General features: G+C 42.9%; 1 protein-coding gene across 2 annotated transcripts in view; it reads right to left on the bottom strand.

Annotated features, from left to right (window-relative positions):
- Window positions 1-18,664, bottom strand: part of KLHDC1 (kelch domain containing 1) — a 1,359,852-nt gene that overhangs the window by 1,298,322 nt on the left and 42,866 nt on the right. The gene's annotated exons all lie outside the window — the stretch shown is intronic.

The raw sequence follows: 18,664 nt of genomic DNA, 5'->3' as shown, positions 1-18,664 counted from the left end.
CGCCAGTAGGTATATATAGTTAGGATTTTTTCTCTATGGGTTTTTTGAAAATTCTATGTCTAATAACTTTGGCGTTTGTGGACGGAATCGGCTGAAATTTTCAGGAAAATGGCACATTTTGTTTCTGAGCAGCCCTTGAAAATTTGGGGGGGGTTCGTCCAGTGGGGGCCGAGAAAAAAGGGGGGTCCCAAAACGTGTTTTTAACATTGAGTTTTCCATAGGGCGGTTGGCCTCACTTTTAGCCCGAACGGCTGAATGGATTTGCACGAAACTTGGCAAAATTGTAGGGACTGGTAGCCCGATGTGCCTTTTGTAGGTCTCAATATATGTGCTCCAGTGGATTTTGAGAAATTAACGTTTAAAAAAAGATATATATCTGTAACAGCGGACCGGTTAGCGCTCTGGTTCGCGGACTTTTCGCGCAACGGAGCTTTGTGAAGCGAAGCTGATTGGTTCTCCGGCGTCTGTCAACATTCCAAACAGTCCGTAGCGGCCGCCATCTTGTCTCTCGGTAGGATCGAGAGACAAGAGGAGGTCAAAACAAAGGGGGAAATAACTATAAGGGGGCATAGTAGATCCTCGCTGACCCCCTAGGTTTGATGTGGAGGTTTTAAAAGGGCCCCGCGGGGCAAAAAAAAAACAAAATAATAATAATCGAACGGCTGAATGGATTTGCACGAAACTTGGCAAAATATTAGGGACTGGTAGCCCGATGTGCCTTTGCTAGGTCTCAATATATGTGCTCCAGTGGATTTTGAGAAATTAACGTTGAAAAAAAGATATATATCTGTAACAGCGCTCCGCTTCGCGTACTTTTCGCGTTACGGAGCTTTGCGAAGCTGATTGGTTCTCCGGCGTCTGTCAACATTCCAAACAGTCCGTAGCGGCCGCCATCTTGTCCCTCGGTAGGATTGAGAGACAAGAGGAGGCCAAAGCGAAGGGGGAAATGACCATAAGGGGGCATAGTAGATCCTTCCTGACCTCTTAGGTTTGATGTACCATTTTGCCAAGTTTGGTGTAATTCCGTTCAGCCATTCAGGCTGTAGACGTATGTAAATGTCCTATGGAAAATTGCATGGGGAAAACACATTTGAAAGTGTTGAAATTTAGAACCAATTAAAATGTTACTTTGGTTTTGTATTTGTGTGTGATGAAAGTTAATTGGTTATGTATATATGTCAAATGAGAGGAAACCACAGCCATTTTGTGATACTACTGTCTGAGGTACATTTGTGAGGAATTTTTGGTGGTGAATTTCTGGTGTTTGATTTACACAGTACTAACACTTCTGCTACTTTTAAAAAGGTGAGTTGTTAATTTGTAAGGGGAACTATGTTGTACACTTGAAGATAATTTGAAAAATGTTTTCTGTTATTTATTTGCAGTCCTTCTGTTATACTAAATACTTGATGAAGTTAGTTTTATATTATGTATTACTAAAAACGATAAATGAAAGTGATTATTTTTTTCTGCAATTTACAGCAAGCAATTTCAAAATAAAATGGCTCACAATGAAGAGACCGTGGCAATTTCTTTTGAATTGTCCACTACATTGATTGAAATTGAGAGCACCAATAATGAAATATTGTCACAAGGAGGACATGACTTGTATGATTCCATTAGATTGATTGAAATGGACAGCACCAAGAATGAAATATTGTCACAAGGAGATGACTTGAATGATTCCACTACATTGATTGAAATTGAGAGCACCAATAATGAAATATTGTCACAAGGAGGAGATGGCTTGTATGATTCCATTAGATTGATTGAAATGGACAGCACCAATAATGAAATATTGTCACAAGGAGGAGATGACTTGAATGATTCCACTACATTGATTGAAATTGAGAGCACCAATAATGAAATATTGTCACGAGGAGATGACTTGAATGATTCCACTACATTGATTGAAATGGACAGCACCAATAATGAAATATTGTCAGAAGGAGGAGATGACTTGAATGATTTTTTTGATCAATCTCTTGATGGCGAATTTATCGAGTGTTTGGAGACCATAGAGTTACAAGAATCATCATTGGAGACTTTTAATGAGGACATTGCTGATGAGGACATGTTACTAGTTCTTTCAAATTTAGAAAATTCTGAAGAATAAATTTATATTTAGAAATCAAAAATTGTTTGAGACATTATTCATTTTTATTTTTAATTTATGAGGTTGTAGCGAAGTGATTGTAGTATAAAATGAGACTTATAGTATAGAGTGCAACATTTTTATGTTACATGGTAAGTTTACTCATATTTACTTCCCTTCTGCCACTATATTATCTCCAATGTGTATTTGACATGTCTTCTTCATCTCCGGCCTCCTTTCTCTCACTGTGTGTCTCCGATGCATCTTATCGCTGCTATTTTGTGTAATTACAGAAGAGAGTAAAATAAAATAGTTCGGAACGTGAAAAGGGGGCAAAGTAGAGTACTCCTCACCCCCTAGGCCTTTTTAGGCGGTCCCAAAAGGATCAGTTTCTGCTTTCCTGAGAGATTATGGTATGAGTTCCATATACCACAATAACTTGCATTACAACATGCAAGATATCTATCTCCTATTACCAACTTTTGGAGATATTCGCGCTAAGCGCGAATATCTCCAAAAAGTAACACCTGCCCTGAGCAGTTCTTAGCCATGTTATCCAATGGGAGGTGGATAACATGGCTAAGAGTATTAGCTCGGTAATGCATGAATATCGCTGAGTTTTTAGCGATATTCATGCATTGCGGCCGTTTATTATCGCATTTGCGATAAACCTTGATAATAGTAAGGTTTATCTTCGATAATTTCTGACGATGCTTAGTGGTAAAAAATTGGTTGGTAAGCATCGTTAGCGATAAATATCGCTTAACTTTGGTAATATGCCCCAACGTCTGTTAACGTTCGATTCGAAGGAAATGAGGAAGTGTTGAAAAACATTGTCTGCGCCATCTTGCCTTTTTTGAAATGCCACACTTTTGTCGTGCACGGCAGCCATTTTAGATGTCTTGACCAGACCCACTCTCTGCACGCTGTCGATTCGTAGCATGGCTCCTCACCCTCGTAAGCATCTCCCCCAGGCACTGGTCACCACCGCTCTCTGTCTTATGCATGGGCAATAAACCTCCCCCCATCTGCGCTGCTCTTCCCTGAGAATCACACTCTGTGCCCGCCCGACACCTCCCTTTCGCCCTATTCACTACCGCACCCTCTGACACTCCTCTTTCTCTGTGTCCGATTGTCCAGGCTATCAGCTAGCCCTGCAGATGTAGTTTATGGCCCCAGCTGTAAAGAATCACCCCTCTTCAAAGGAGTTATAGTAGATCAAGGCCCACACTCGATGAGATCCGTCACACCACACGTGTTCCTACTATCTGAAAACCATCCTGTATTGTGATTGGGGAGGGGACCGAGCCTGAAGCGGAAGATTCCAGGAATGACTCTTTGTACATCAAAGTTTTTACAATTATGTGTCACATTAAAAATATATAGCACTCCAACAAAGTAGTAGGAATATAAAACTTTAATAACATATAAATATATACAACAAAACAAAAACAGTAAAAACATTTAAACAACGAAGAGACCGTGGCAATTTCTTTTTAATTATCCAATAGATTTATTGAAATTGACAGCACCAATAATGAAATATTCTTGTCAGTAGCGGTCTGTTGTGCGAATAGTTCCAAGGCAGCAGAACGCGCTGAAATCTAGATGGCACGAAAGTGATGTCTAGTAAGTTGCCGCCCAGCAAAAAACGGCGTGGGGCGCCGCGGGGGTGAGTGAGTCCAGTAGGCACCACAGCTATTCTTACCGGCATTGCAGAATTACTGCTGGGGACAATGCCTGTGCTGTAGCAGGGTCACAGCAGAAACAAAAAGGATTCTGTTGAAGATGTTGTTGGTTTTCAATTTGAAAACAGTTCTGGTGTCAACTGCTATGCTAATGTAGTGGTTAATGTTTTGTTTTCTCTAGAAAATGTAAAAGAGGGGGAGGCAGTCCAAAGTTCCGTTAAAAGGGCAAAGGAAAGGATCGGTGGTTTGAACTATCAGTCAAAAAGGGGAGGGGGTGCAATAATTTTTCCTACCGGGTCACACTGTGCTTTCACCGGAAGTGAGGTCTGCAGGATTGTAGTAATTCAAAGTGAGGCTGGCGCCAGCATGGGAGCGCCGACGTCCCGCGGATACAGTTTCGTCACTCCACGGGCGATCATGGCAGTCATTCCCCATCGGGGGTCGGAGACTCCCGCGGCTCCTCTAGAATCTTCAAGGTCGTGGAGGACTACGGTGGTGGAGTCAACCAGTGACCGGGCCATTTCTTTATGTTGGGCCCGCTCTTGCCAGGTCGACCGCCATTTTGAGAGTTCGGCAGCTACCGGCGATCGCGGGGTCACATGAGCGGACGGGCTCCACCCTGCCGGGCGAGACGTTGCAGCATGGCCACAGTGGAAGAACCGTTATCTAGGTCGTTCCGAAACTGTGCAGCACTGTAGTTGTTAGGATGCCACCGCCTGGAGCGCTGAGGGTGCAGCTGGGAAGTCTCCACCTGGGGAGGCGGGAGAGGCCTGTTCGCACCGTCTCTCCCTCCCAGTGCACCCCACGGCGTCTCGCTTGAGATTTGTTATGGCCGGACCAGGCGATGAGGACGAGGGGGGGGTCGGAGGCATGTGCAAGACATCCCCCCCAGTGTTGTCGCAGCCATTATAAAAGAAAGAAGTGTTCCGTCCGTCTTCGGGCCGGGCTTCCGGTGGATGTCGGCCGGACGCCCCTGGCTCTGGCCCCATGAACGGGTTTCTTGGTTTATCGGCTGCAGCCGGATCCCGTCGGCCTCGGCCCCCCGACCGTTGGTGGTCGGACCGGAAGAGCATGTGGCGGGACTACCTGCAACTCTCAAGGGCCACCGCGGCCGGACTGGGAGAGAGAGGGGAGGGTCGAGGAGACATTCCCCCCCCCTGCAACTGTTCAGCGTTGTAAAGGCAATCCCCTGGCCGGGTCCCGCTGGTCTCGGCCTCTCCTCCGGCTACACCCTACGTTAGGATCTCCTGGCCGAGGCGTGGCAGCAGGACCTGCCTTATATGGGCTGCTCCCGGCTGGGCGTAGCCGGAACCCTGCCCCACCTTGGAAGTTTCCAGAGTGGGGGTGGATGTTCTACTGACTTGCATTTTCCCTAGTCTATCGATTTTTTTGGCGTGGCAGGCGGTGGGACAGCGAGGGGTGATTTGGTTTCTCTTACTGTTTTTCTGGTCTCTCACCACTGGCATATTTTAACGTTTTCTTGTTTCTAGGACATTAATAGGTTTTATCATTACGTTATGTTATCGTTTCTTTGTTCGTTGTTTAATAAAAGTTCATGTTCATCAGTGGCCTACTGATTTTCGTTTTCCTATTTTTTTCTTTCCAGGTTGTTTCATGGTAAAGTTTCTGTTAACAGGATACAGTGATCACTTCGTTATTATTGCATATGTCCTTTTCACTAGGGGTGCTCTCTGGTCGGGCCAGATGACGTATCTCTAGTAAATGGTCCGGGTGAAAAAGGTGCATCAATCAGTGGGGAGTAGATAGGCATGACAGATTACAACGGGGGAGAACGGTCCGCATTACGTACCCTTTCACTACTTGCAAAGATTTTCCTACGTTTATTTGCAAACAGGGAATACCTCCAAAAAGAACTAATTCCCAAACAGTCAATGTTCGGACAATCAATCAATCAATGAGGAATGAAATAGGTACGACGTGTTAAAGGCTTGCGTTACCTACCCTTCACTATCTGCAAAGGGAGATAGAATATTCCTATTCTTCCTCGTTTGCAGGTAGAGAAGATCGTTAAGAGAATTAACTTCGAACAATTCAATGCTCGATTGAAACAATCAACAAGGGGTACTGTGAACACAAATGAACGCCGCTTATATACATACGCATTGCTATTTTCAACAGGTTGTTCCTAATGTTTCTATTTTAGCGAGGTCAAAAGAGATCCCATTAGTCGCCTACTGATTTTGCTCGATTCCTTTTGTTTTTTTACACGATTTTTCGCTATCTGCAAAGACTAAACAGAGTATTGCGACTCTGTGCTTGTTTGTAAATAGAGAATGAACCAAAGAGAACAATCAATCAAATGGAGAGAGAAGCAGGCACGACGGATTACAAAGGGGGAAAGGGCTGCGTTAACTACCCTTCACTATCTGCAAAGAGAGAGTACTCCTAATAGAAATGAGGGGTGGGGGGCAGCAATCAAAGCAGATCAGTGTGCATAAACACGAAAAAAAAAATTCTTACCACGTACTTGACATTCGACAGCTTATGATATTTGCTATTAAAAAACCATTGAAATTCACTGAAAAAACCATAGGTTATAGACCATATATAGTTAGGAATTAGCATTTACAAAACCTTGAAAATTCACTGAAAAAACCATAGGTTATAGACCATATATAGTTAGGAATTAGCATTTACAAAACCTTGAAAATTCACTGAAAAAACCATAGGTTATAGACCATATATAGTTAGGAATTAGCATTTAAAAAACCTTATTTTACTCACACAAAACCATTGAAATTCCATATATAGTTAGTTGCACTAACTATATATCGCGCACCCGCAATCCACTGCTGATGATGTCACATATTACATCATTCATGACATGGTCAGTGACATCACTGATGACATCACTGATGACATCTCAAATGACATCACTGATGACATCACTGATGACATCTCATTTGACATCAATGACCACATCACTGATGATATCATTCATGTGACAATACAATGCATCTCTTCACACTTTAATATAACCTCTGTTACACCCAGTGTTAAATACAGAGTATAATTTTTGAAACCATTGACACACCAATACTAGTTACTACATACGCACTCAGTGATTCCTATGTTTACACACACATTCACTCATTTACCCATACAATCATTCATACATACAATCACTCATCTTTACAACACTATCATATGCACTCATACACCTATACAGACTCTCACACTCTGTCACTCATCCATGGAGTTACTCACACACCTAGTCAGTCCTGTAAAGAATCAATCACACTTCCATTTTCTAATCTATACAGTTAAACATAGAGCACCTTACATTTTGAAACATATACTAACACATAATTACTCTCTTATACAATCATTGATACAAGTACACATTGATCTGCACAGAGTCACACACCTCCCAGCCAGCCACACACACACTCAGTCTCCCATACAAATATTTGGGCAATCAATCAATAACCCATATAGTTACTCATATAGCTACTGATCAACACATGCAGCAGTTTACAGAACAACAGACATAATGATGCACAAATTAAGACAGTTTAGTCACTAACCCATGCACTCAGTGAGACACATTTAATCACTCACTCATACAGTCAGTCACGCACCTACTAAATCCTTCATCCAGACACTTCTACATCTACTCATTCTTCAATATGTAAAACATATTTAAACTTTACAGAAACACACAGTCACTGGATGATGTCATCAGTGATGTCATCAGTGATGTCATTTGAGATGTCATCAGTGATGTCATCAGTGATGTCACTGACCATGTCATGAATGATGTAATATGTGACATCATCAGCAGTGGATTGCGGGTGCGCGATATATAGTTAGTGCAACTAACTATATATGGAATTTCAATGGTTTTGTGTGAGTAAAATAAGGTTTTTTAAATGCTAATTCCTAACTATATATGGTCTATAACCTATGGTTTTTTCAGTGAATTTTCAAGGTTTTGTAAATGCTAATTCCTAACTATATATGGTCTATAACCTATGGTTTTTTCAGTGAATTTTCAAGGTTTTGTAAATGCTAATTCCTAACTATATATGGTCTATAACCTATGGTTTTTTCAGTGAATATATATATATATACCCAAAGTCTCTCCACAAAAAGTGGTACTGCGATGGGGTCGTGCTTTGCTCCAAGTTTCGCAAACCTCTTCATGAGGCACTGGGAACAAGAGATACATGCAAGCACGACCCTCTCAGGAGATCTTACTAAAATCATCATGTGGCTGCGCTACATTGATGATTTGTTTATCGTGTGGAATGGCACCAGGGAGGAAGCTGAATGCTTCGTGAGCAAACTGAATAGCAACAGATATAATATCCTCTTGACAGGTAACATCAGTGACACTGAGACAGAATTCCTTGATGTAAAACTCAGGATAGAGAATAACATCGTATGTACCACATTGTATCGCAAAGCGACTGCGGGCAATAGTGTCTTACATTCCCTCAGCAGTCACCCTGAATCACTGAAATGGAGTATTCCGTATGGTCAACTGCTGAGGGCACAAAGAAATTGTAACACCAATTTAACATTCAATGAAGAGAGCGCCAACATTGTAGAGAGATTTCTGAAACGAGGATACCCTCAGGGGGTTCTTACTAAAGCACTTAGACGGGTTGCAGGAGTAGAAAGGAGTGACATTCTTCATACTAAATCGGATGACGACTCGTCCAGTATCACGGATGTCACACGCATGATCCTCACATACAACTCTGATTTTCAGAAGGTGAAGAAAATCATCACAAAGAACTGGGATATCCTCAAAACTGATGGCACCTTAGGAAACTCTATACCTAATAGACCCAGTATCACGTACGGACGGAACAAGAACATACGTGATTTAGTGGTTAGAAATGATGTGACTGTACATCCTCCTAGCACACAACATGGGTTGGTTGGCTTCTATCCTTGTGACCACTGCAAGGCTTGTAAACACAGCAAATACAAAGACACGGTGACCTACAATGGGGTGACTAAAAAACTAACACAATTTCTCACGTGGCATGAATTTTGTTATTTATGCAATTGAGTGTACATGTGGACTGTGGTATATAGGCAGTACCACTTGTGCTGCCAAAAAACGAATTTTGGAACATCTAAGAGCGATAACTAATCATGATCCAAAGTACCCTGTTGCTAGACATTTCGAACAGCATCATTTTTCCAAGACTGCTGATTGTAGCTATATGATTTTGGAACACATCCCTATGAAACTGAGAGGGGGGGACAGAGTTCTTGCTCTTAGAAAGAAAGAATCAAGGTATATAACTGATTTCCAAACTAAGATCCCTGGTGGTCTGAACATGGACGAAGAACTGGCAATACATCTGAAAGAAGGATCATAACAATTTTGTGCTTTGCCTGTCACGTTTTAGTGGTTTTCTACTATACTATACTGTACTTAGTGAATTCATATACCATGTACATTCGTTTTTAACTATTATCTGATTATTTCTTCATGATTCTTTTCTAATTATTATCTTTTCTTCTTTCTTTACAGGAGGAAAGGAAGGGGCCCATTCACGAACATTCCCTTTCACGGGCGCACCAAACCTTTGCACTCCTACTCATAGATCACGTATGTCACAATTATTTTCACGGTTTCTGGACCTAAGCATTTGCTCGCAGTATGATATTACCGATTAGTTGGCACATAAGCTTATGAATTAGGGCACTTGCCATTGATTCATGTGTTTACTTAAGGAGTTAGTACAATCATTGTATGCCGTGAAATTCGATACGATCTACAGACTGTGGATCTATTATTCTTTGTCTCGGTTAGTTATATTGTTATTATAACTTACACTGCAGAAATATTGCCATGTATACTGGGGCACTTGCCATTGATTACGTGAGGATCGGGGCACCTGTCCACTTACGATACGATACACATACCAGTGGTGTAATTGTAATCCTCTCCCCCAGTTGCAATAATAGTCGAAGTGTGAATAACATTTTGGAGATTTCTCTGTTTTTCTATGAGCCAACTGTGTATAGACATTATTCATTTTGTGCTACTCCGCCTAAATGCAATTTCTGAGTACCTTTCAGTAACACTATTGTACCACTACAAGATGGCTGCCATTCTAGTGTATCCATTGGTCCCTCTTCGATGTTTACACATAACTTTATTAACATGGTGTATTCTCTGACAGGTCTACACGTGAACAAGCTGCAAGGCGAAACTCGTTGTGTGGATTAAACCTGTGTTCAACTTATTGGTGTTACTTGACTCATTTCCTGAGAGCGCACTAAACTTTTTGTGGAGAGACTTTGGATTGTGACTACCGGCTTGCTCCGCCGGAGTGTGCGCCACCCCTCCTGGGTCCCAGTATCTTGGAAGGAGCGTTCTTTGAGGATATATATATATATATATATATATATATATATATATATATATATATATATATATATATATAACCACTTTTATCTAGTACTTTGAAGAAAGTGAAAAAGATTCCGAGAAAGGATCTACTCAATAAGAAATTGGGTGGAATAGACACTAGCATCAAGAATGTCTTTAGGATGATCACCCCATATTCTATGGGTGCAGAGAGACTTCGAGCTATGATGCGTAAGAATTGGCATATTTTGTTCACAGATGACGTGTTAAGAGAAGATCTACCACCACATCCATTATTGACCTTTAATAAGGCCAGGTCTCTGGGTGATATGTTGGTGCATAGTCATCTTGAACCCTTACCAACTCAGTCTAACACCCTAAGAAATATGAGTGAGTTCTTCCCATGCGGGAAATGTAAGGCGTGCAGCAACAGCCGGAGGGTTTTGCAATATGATATCCCTGATGCTGGTAGGACTAAAAAGATACAAAAATGTATCACCTGTAGTACTACCTATGCAGTGTATTGTCTGATATGCCCATGCGGTCTTAGATACATTGGGAGCACCATAAACCAACTTAAATTGAGAGTGCTGGAACACCTCAGGGCTATCGATAAAGTGGACCCGGCTTACCCAGTAGCACGGCATTTTGTATCTTAATAAGGACAGGAACAAACTGCGCTTCTTTGGGTTAGACCATGTTCCATACAACCCACGGGGTGGGGATAGATTGAGAAGGCTTAGACGCCTCGAATCGAGATATATCATTGACCTGTCCACAAAGTACCCCAAGGGCATGAATAGCGGGGAAGACATGATAGTATATCTAGGGAAATGATATACTCACATCTGAAATGTTTGAGAGTAACGTCTGGGCTGTCTCAGAAGATTTCCAACCTTTGCCGTGTGTCCTGCTATGATTACTGTCTTATTGCTCTGCATTTTTGAACTTTTGAATTTTTGAATTTTTGAACCTATGAATTGCAGCATCACATTGTATTCTTCTCTTAGGATAGCATTATACTATGCGAGTTGCTGCCGGTCATGTCTTGCATCTTTCGCATGCTACCCTTTCTGTGTCTTTTATCATATATGCATAATTTGGCTTTCTGGAATAATTGCATCGATTATGGCACTCGCCATTGAATTATGAATTTTGTTCAATCAACTGAAAAAATTCTATATGGAATATATTGTTATATATAGCATTACTTTCGTTTCCTGTCGGACGGACGTCTGGCTGCCTTTAGTGTTGTGATGGTTACCTCTTTTGAAAATCTCGATTATTCGACTGTTTTGAGTAAAGTCATTATGGGACTCATAAATTGTCGTTTCAAGAAATGTGCCAAACTCATGTATATAGTCTCTTGGTATAATAACATTAATTTGCTGCGTGATGTGCATCCTTTATTAGGGACCTTCGCCGATCCACGGCTTTATCACTTTCATATATTATATTTGATTGTTTTTGTTGCCCATTTGAATGTACGTTTACCAATTCATGGTATTATAATGCATTAGTTCCATTCTCAGGAACCTCCTCCAAGATGGCGCTCATGGTGGTGGAGGGCGGGCTGGTCCCTTTTCGATGTCCATCTTGCACACATGACCGTATTTAAATGAGTATTACATGTAATGGTTGTAACACTAACGAAGGTTTTTTCCGAAACGTTTGTTTGCTTAATAAACTAACTCGCTGTATCTATAATCACCGGAGTGCTGCTCTTTCTTTCCCCGATTTGGAGGAGTTTCGGAGCGTCTCATATATATATATATATATCTCGAAAACAAGGTCGCCCAAGGAGAAGGAGCCACACATGAGGAGTTGAATGCCGTTTATTACTGGGCAAATTGCCAGCTTAATCGTAAGCTGGCAATTTGTATTGAAGTTGGGGGGCATGCTTCTGATGTTTCCCAGTAATAAACGGCATTCAACTCCTCATGTGTGGCTCCTTCTCCTTGGACGACCTTTTTTTCGATATATATATATATCCCTGAGAGAGGTTGCCTCCCAAAAAGCACTTACGGTGCAGGAGCAGTGGGAGGCACAGATGGAAAAGACCCTCACCGAGAGTGATTGGGAAAGGATTCATGAAGGGGTCAAGAGCACATCCACAAATGTGAGGTTTAAGCTTCTTCACTATAACGTGGTACACCGGGTATACCTGGGTCCCAGTAGGCTGCAATCCATATATCCTGAGCCCTTGCTGGATGGAGTGCCCTAGATGTAGGGAGCAACCGACAGACTTCCTACACATGATATATCGAAGAATACTGGCAGACCGTCCTTCTGAAACTCAATACTGTCACAGGGTGGGAGACCCCAAGGGAACCGTTGCCGTGCTTATTGGGACCAATACCGTTTCGTAAGAAAAATCACTAAGCAGACGGTTCATGGAGTTGGGGATACTGCAGGCAAAACGCAGGGTTGTAAATAGATGAATGTCCCCCAGACGTCCGAAGATAGAAGACTGGATGAAAGATATGGCTGAGTGGATTCATGCAGAGGGTTATCACATGAAGGCATCCCAAAGGGACGACAGAGTGTTTGAGGATAAGAGGGCATGGGCGGCAATGCTAACAGAACTGATACCACCAGATGAATTACCTCCGTAGATTAAGAGGACAGATGATGTTAGAGCGCCCCTACACGCAATCAAAACACCCATTTTTTAGGGAGAGGCGGCTCAGAACCCCCCAAGAGGGGTCGAGTAAAACAACATCCAAGATGGCACAACCCCCCAGGCGAGAGACAAACCAGACAGAAGTTCTACCAGTGGTAACAGACACTGATACTGTGGACATGAGCATTCCTTTGTTTAACTTATCTAACCACATCCTCTCCAGCCAAGAAATTTCAATTTTAAGTAAAGGTTTATCCTTTGTGCCGACCACCTACCCCACTTTCATTGACCTTCAATCTGAATTACTTGGGTTCTTTAGGAAGATCAGACTTCGGGCGTTCTTCGATCAGAACCCCACTCAACCCAAAACTACCATCACACCTTTTAGACCTCCGTCCACTTTCTCTCCCACATCTAACATGATCCCCAAAGAGATCATTACATTTGAGAATTTTATACTTAAAGAAACCTCTGATCTGGCGAAATCACATCTATTTATCCCGTATAACATCTCGCTAGATGAAAAAATGGCAATCTCCTCATTACGGAATAACAACAGCCTTATCATTAAGCCAGCAGACAAGGGTGGGGGCATAGTTCCACAAAGTATTGACGACTACAAAACAGAGCTTTTCCGTCAAGTCTCCAACACAGACCACTACTGTTGTTTACCAACTAATCCAACCAGAGAATTACAAAAACTTACCAAACAAATCACCACAGAAGCACACGAAATTGGTTATTTGAGCAAACATGAACTACATTTTCTAAATGTAACCAATCCCAGGATCCTGGTAATTTACACCCTCCCAGAGATCCATAAAAGACTTGATACTCCCCCAGGTTGACCGATTGTGTCTGGCTGTGGGTCTGTCCTTGAACCACTTGGACACTATGTTAACTTCTTTTTGAAGGATTTTGTGCCGAGTACTACTTGTTTTATCAGAAACAGCATGTATATGATAAACCTAATTGAGAATAACCCCTTTGACCCTGAAAACGAGACTCTATGTACTCTGGACATAGAGTACCTCTACACCAACATTCCGCAAAAAGAATCACTCATGGTCATGGAGAATATACTTAACAGCAGACCACGCCCAAACAGGGTGCCCACACTATTCATTATACAACTCCTTGAAATTTGCCTCACTCAGAACTTTTTCATGTTTGATAATCAGTATTATCAACAAGTCCGGGGTACCTCCATGGGTGCTATTTTTGCACCGACCCTGGCTATCCTATACATGGACTGGTTAGAATGTAATACCATCCTCCCTGCCACTAACCCATTCCACCAAGGGATATTAACGTGGAAACGCTATATAGATGATATTTTTCTCATCTGGGGTGGACCGGTTGATGACCTAACAGTCTTTCTGCATTGGCTTAACAATAACTGTAATGGTCTCACTTTCGCTCTTACACACAGCAATGTCAGTATCCCTTTTCTTGACCTCTGCATCCAACACAAAGAAGGTTTTCTTTTCATTTCCTTATTTCGCAAACCCACTGAGAGAAATACATTACTCAGCTATAGCAGTTGCCACCCTAGAGCCCTTAGAGACAGTCTGCCGTATTCTCAATTCTTGAGACTTAGAAGGAACTGTTTCCAAAAAACTGACTACTTTAATGAGGCTAACATACTCACAGCTAAACTGCGGTTCAGGGGCTAACCGCGCCGCCTGGTTAAAAATGCAATGAAAAGGGCCTGGTACTGCCAGCGCGAGACCTTGCTAGAACCCAAACCCAAGAAATACACTGAGAAACTGGTGTGTAGCATTACATTCTCCTCGGTCTCCAATAAAATCCGTAAGAGTATAAAGAAAAATTGGCACATCTTAAATTCTGGTACACTTGATTTGGAAGAGCCAATGTTTGCATTTAAAAAGAGCAAAAACCTAAAAGATCAACTGGTGAGGGCAGCTCTCCCCTCAGTAATCACTCCTAATACCACATTGAACGATCTTTGGTCACTACAGCCCTTGAGGGGTCATGTCAAATGTGGTACCTGTGTTGTGTGTGACTTTTCAATTGACTGTAAGGAATTTGTTTTTAAAGATGTGAGAAACGAGTTAAAAACATTCACAAACTGTAATAGCTGTAATCTCGTTTATGCCATCTTTTGTCCCTGCAATATGATCTATGTGGGCCAAACGAAACAAAAAACCAACATACGGATCTCGCAACACCGGAGCAGGATTAGATGTAGAACGGCTAATGCTCCTCTGGTTGAACATTTCAATGACAAAGGACACAGTGAAAATGATGTCCGTTAATCTGTGATCAGCCAAGTGATCCTACCTCCAAGAGGTGGTGACCTTACAAAACTGCTAAATAAAGAGGAGTTGAAATGGATCCTCAAAACGGACCGTCTGAACTCCGGGTTAAACCTCCAAGAAGATTGGACCACTTTGATCTAATTTATGGACTTGTACTAATCCAAACAAACACTGTTTTTCTTCTCTTACCTGTATTGTGTATATAACAAGGTTGCCTTCTTTAATGGGAATTGACATGCATAAGTACCCTGCTCTTTCACTTTCCTTATAAACTTGCAGCACGTCCACTTACATCTCCCTTCAGCTCGTCCTAACGAGCCTGCCAGGGTCCTCCCCCCCCTACGTAAGCCCTGGCCCCTTTCACACTACCGATATCTTCACTGCGCCGTAACTTTTTAATAAACCTGCGCCGTCTCGCAAGTTTTATTCTCACTTCACGGTTTGCAATGGTACAATTAACGGCCGCTATCCCTCATTCACTGCGCTGAACCCCCCCCACTTTTTAACAACCCGAACTGGGCCGTCTCTCACATATTATCTTGAACTACTCACTCCTTATGACCAGGCACGTTTTTAATAACTTGAACTGTGCCTCTTTCACAATAATCTCGAAATACTCTCACACCCATCATTATTGGACACAAGGATTCTCTGATCACAATCATGTTTAGCATGCCTCACGGCAGCACAGGCACGTGTTCATCCTAAATGACACCGTCAATATCTTGCCATTCTTATTAGGCCAACCACCCGCACCACTCCTTTCACCCGGCAATAGTGCGTTACAGCGCCCATGGATATGACGCCTCTCCGGACGTACCACACGCCATTTCACCCTACCCTCCCAAGTGCGATATGGCACCTTGTCGCCCTCACGTCACACCGGACAGTTTCTGACCCACACTGCGGGCTCCACGCTACACTTGGACTCTCCACCTTGGACTCCGCGTATACGTACCAGTTAGCACAGCTCTACTTCTCACCACCTCTGTGCACTATTAGTCTTAACTAGTTCATGTAATTTACTATTTCTGTGCTTTCCTTCTCTCCTTCTCCCTCCTAGGCAATAGAGGCTTACATTAATTAGGCATTAATCAATGTCCTGATGATGATCCCCACGATTACTTAGTGGGATCGAAACGCCGTCGACCTGTATATGCACCCTATACAAAACGTATACCATGTGTCATGTATATGTAAAGGTGCATTTTGAATTTTCTGTCTCATTGTAAACTACAGAAATCCGCAGCTTTTGCCTAAAAGCCCTGATTTGTTCCTTGTTTCTTCACTGTACTAATCTGTATGTGCTTGGGTACAGGCTTGTGCCCCACTACGTTGAATTGTTGAAGGAATTATTTTCTCTCATTCTTGATTAAGTAAAGATTAAGACCTCTGTCCGCCTGGACATGTCAAATTAATATAGATCGACTGTGTCTATATTTATTGTTTTTTGAAAATTGCTTTGTGCATGGGACCACTGTTGTTTTCAATAAGCAGAGACGTGGTAGCACATCACCTGGGGTTGCGGGAGGCTAGGCGTTCAATGTGCTCAATTCACACGCATTAAAACATATGAAAAGGAGGGCGTGACTGTTCGGGGAGTCCACCATGAAAAGGTAATCTTGAGTCACCTTTATGAGTTCTAGGGTTACTAAGCCTGGGATGGGGGAGTGGTCAAGGGGTGGGAAGGGAGATATTAACTGAATTATTATTTTTTTTTTAAATTAAATGACATGGCTTTTGATCTGGTGGAATGGGAATATCTGTTTGCAGTGTTGAGACGTATGGATTTTGGCCCGAACTTTATAGCCTGGGTACGGCTACTTTACACTCAACCGGTGGCACAAGTAGTAGCGAACGGCCACATCTCGCAGACATTCCCACTGGGTAGAGGAACTAGACAGGGATGCCCGCTTTCGCCCTTGCTCTTCGCTCTGGTATTAGAACCATTGGCAAACCTAATCAGGACTACACCATTGATAAAGGGGATCACGTGGGAAGATGGATGGGAAGATAGACTGTCACTGTATGCAGATGACATGCTGATATACGTGGTAGAGCCTGAAAGCGGAATCCCAGCGCTACTGGATCTCTGCAACACACAAGGTAAAGCGTCAGGATACACCCTGAACTGGTCCAAATCAGTGGTTTACACACTACACGGTCCAGACCCGGTATTGGAAGAGAACTGCCCCCTGAAAGTAACTAGAGAATCCTTTAAATACCTGGGCATCATTATTGCGAACAACGCTGCAGACTTCTTCGAAAGGAACTTGAAGCCGCTCATGGACCGTCTGCGAGCGGATGTCAAGCACTGGGCCGCCTTGCCGCTGACTCTTCTAGGGCGCGCAGCACTCTATAAAATGATGGCACTCCCCAGGTTCCTCTATGTGTTAGAGAACACCCCATATCTGGTGGACCCGAAATACTTCAAACAAATCGCAGCACTAGTCTCAAACCTACTATGGAGTACTGGCCCGGCGCGTATAGCTTACGACAAATTGACGAGAAGCTGGTATGAAGGAGGCATAGCTCTGCCTAACATACAGCTATATTACTGGGCAGCACATCTCAAAACGATAAACCAATGGATACATGCTCCGAGGACTGACCCAGCATACAAAGCTGACTGGTCACAACTGGGGACAGACTGCATGCTCGCGGTACTCTATAACAAGCCGCAGGTACGAAGACTGCTGGGCCCAACATATCACACTGTGACCCTGTGGCACGTTGCACAAAAACGGCTAGGATGGCAAGGAAAACTCACCAAACAAACACCGCTGTGGGATGTTAAGGCACTGGGGTCCCTACGGTCCTGCAAGGGATTCACACAATGGGATAGTATAGGAATCTCCACGATCGGAGACTTATGGGACAAGGGCGCGGTGATTGAGTTTGCACACCTACAACAACAATATAGTCTGAGCCCGACCGAGACATTTAGATATGTGCAGATAAGACACGCACTGCTTCAGGCGATACCGGTAGGAACAGACGTACCAGAATCCTCACCACTAGAGGACAGACTATTAACAGATTTTATGCCACAGAGCGCTACTTCCCTCACATATAAAAAATTGATAAATAACATGGGAGACCCAACAGCAAAGCTGAAAGATGGGTGGGTAGGGGAACTGGGGGAAGTTACTGAATCGGAATGGAATGAAGCACTGGCCTCGCCGAAAGAGGTCGGTATCTCAGCAAAATTTAGATTGGTGCAACTGAAAATCTTACACCGTGTTTATTACACTAGGACCCTGCTCCACAGAATACATCGAGCGCCACATCCCTTCTGTCTCAGGAGGTGCGGGGAAGAGGGGACACTATACCACACACTTTGGGATTGCGCGCAGATACAAGAATTTTGGAAACAGGTAATGCGCACCATTTCGCAAACACTTAAGGTTTCAATTCTACCGGAACCCCGGAAATGCTTGTTAAATATTTGGGACCCTAACGACCTAAATAGGTATGATTTGATCTGGGCTACCCTGGCTATGATGGTGGCTAAGCGAGACATTGCGCAAAAATGGGGAGCACCAGAATTGCCTACTGTTTCTAGGTGGGGTAACAACATGGACAAACTGATGATTACAGAGAGAGCGGTCTACGTAA

This window comes from Lissotriton helveticus, chromosome 9 (genome assembly GCF_964261635.1).
Source record: "Lissotriton helveticus chromosome 9, aLisHel1.1, whole genome shotgun sequence".
Taxonomy (NCBI): Eukaryota; Metazoa; Chordata; class Amphibia; order Caudata; family Salamandridae; genus Lissotriton; species Lissotriton helveticus.
Note: the sequence above shows the minus strand (reverse complement) of the source record. Positions and strands in the feature narration are given on the sequence as shown.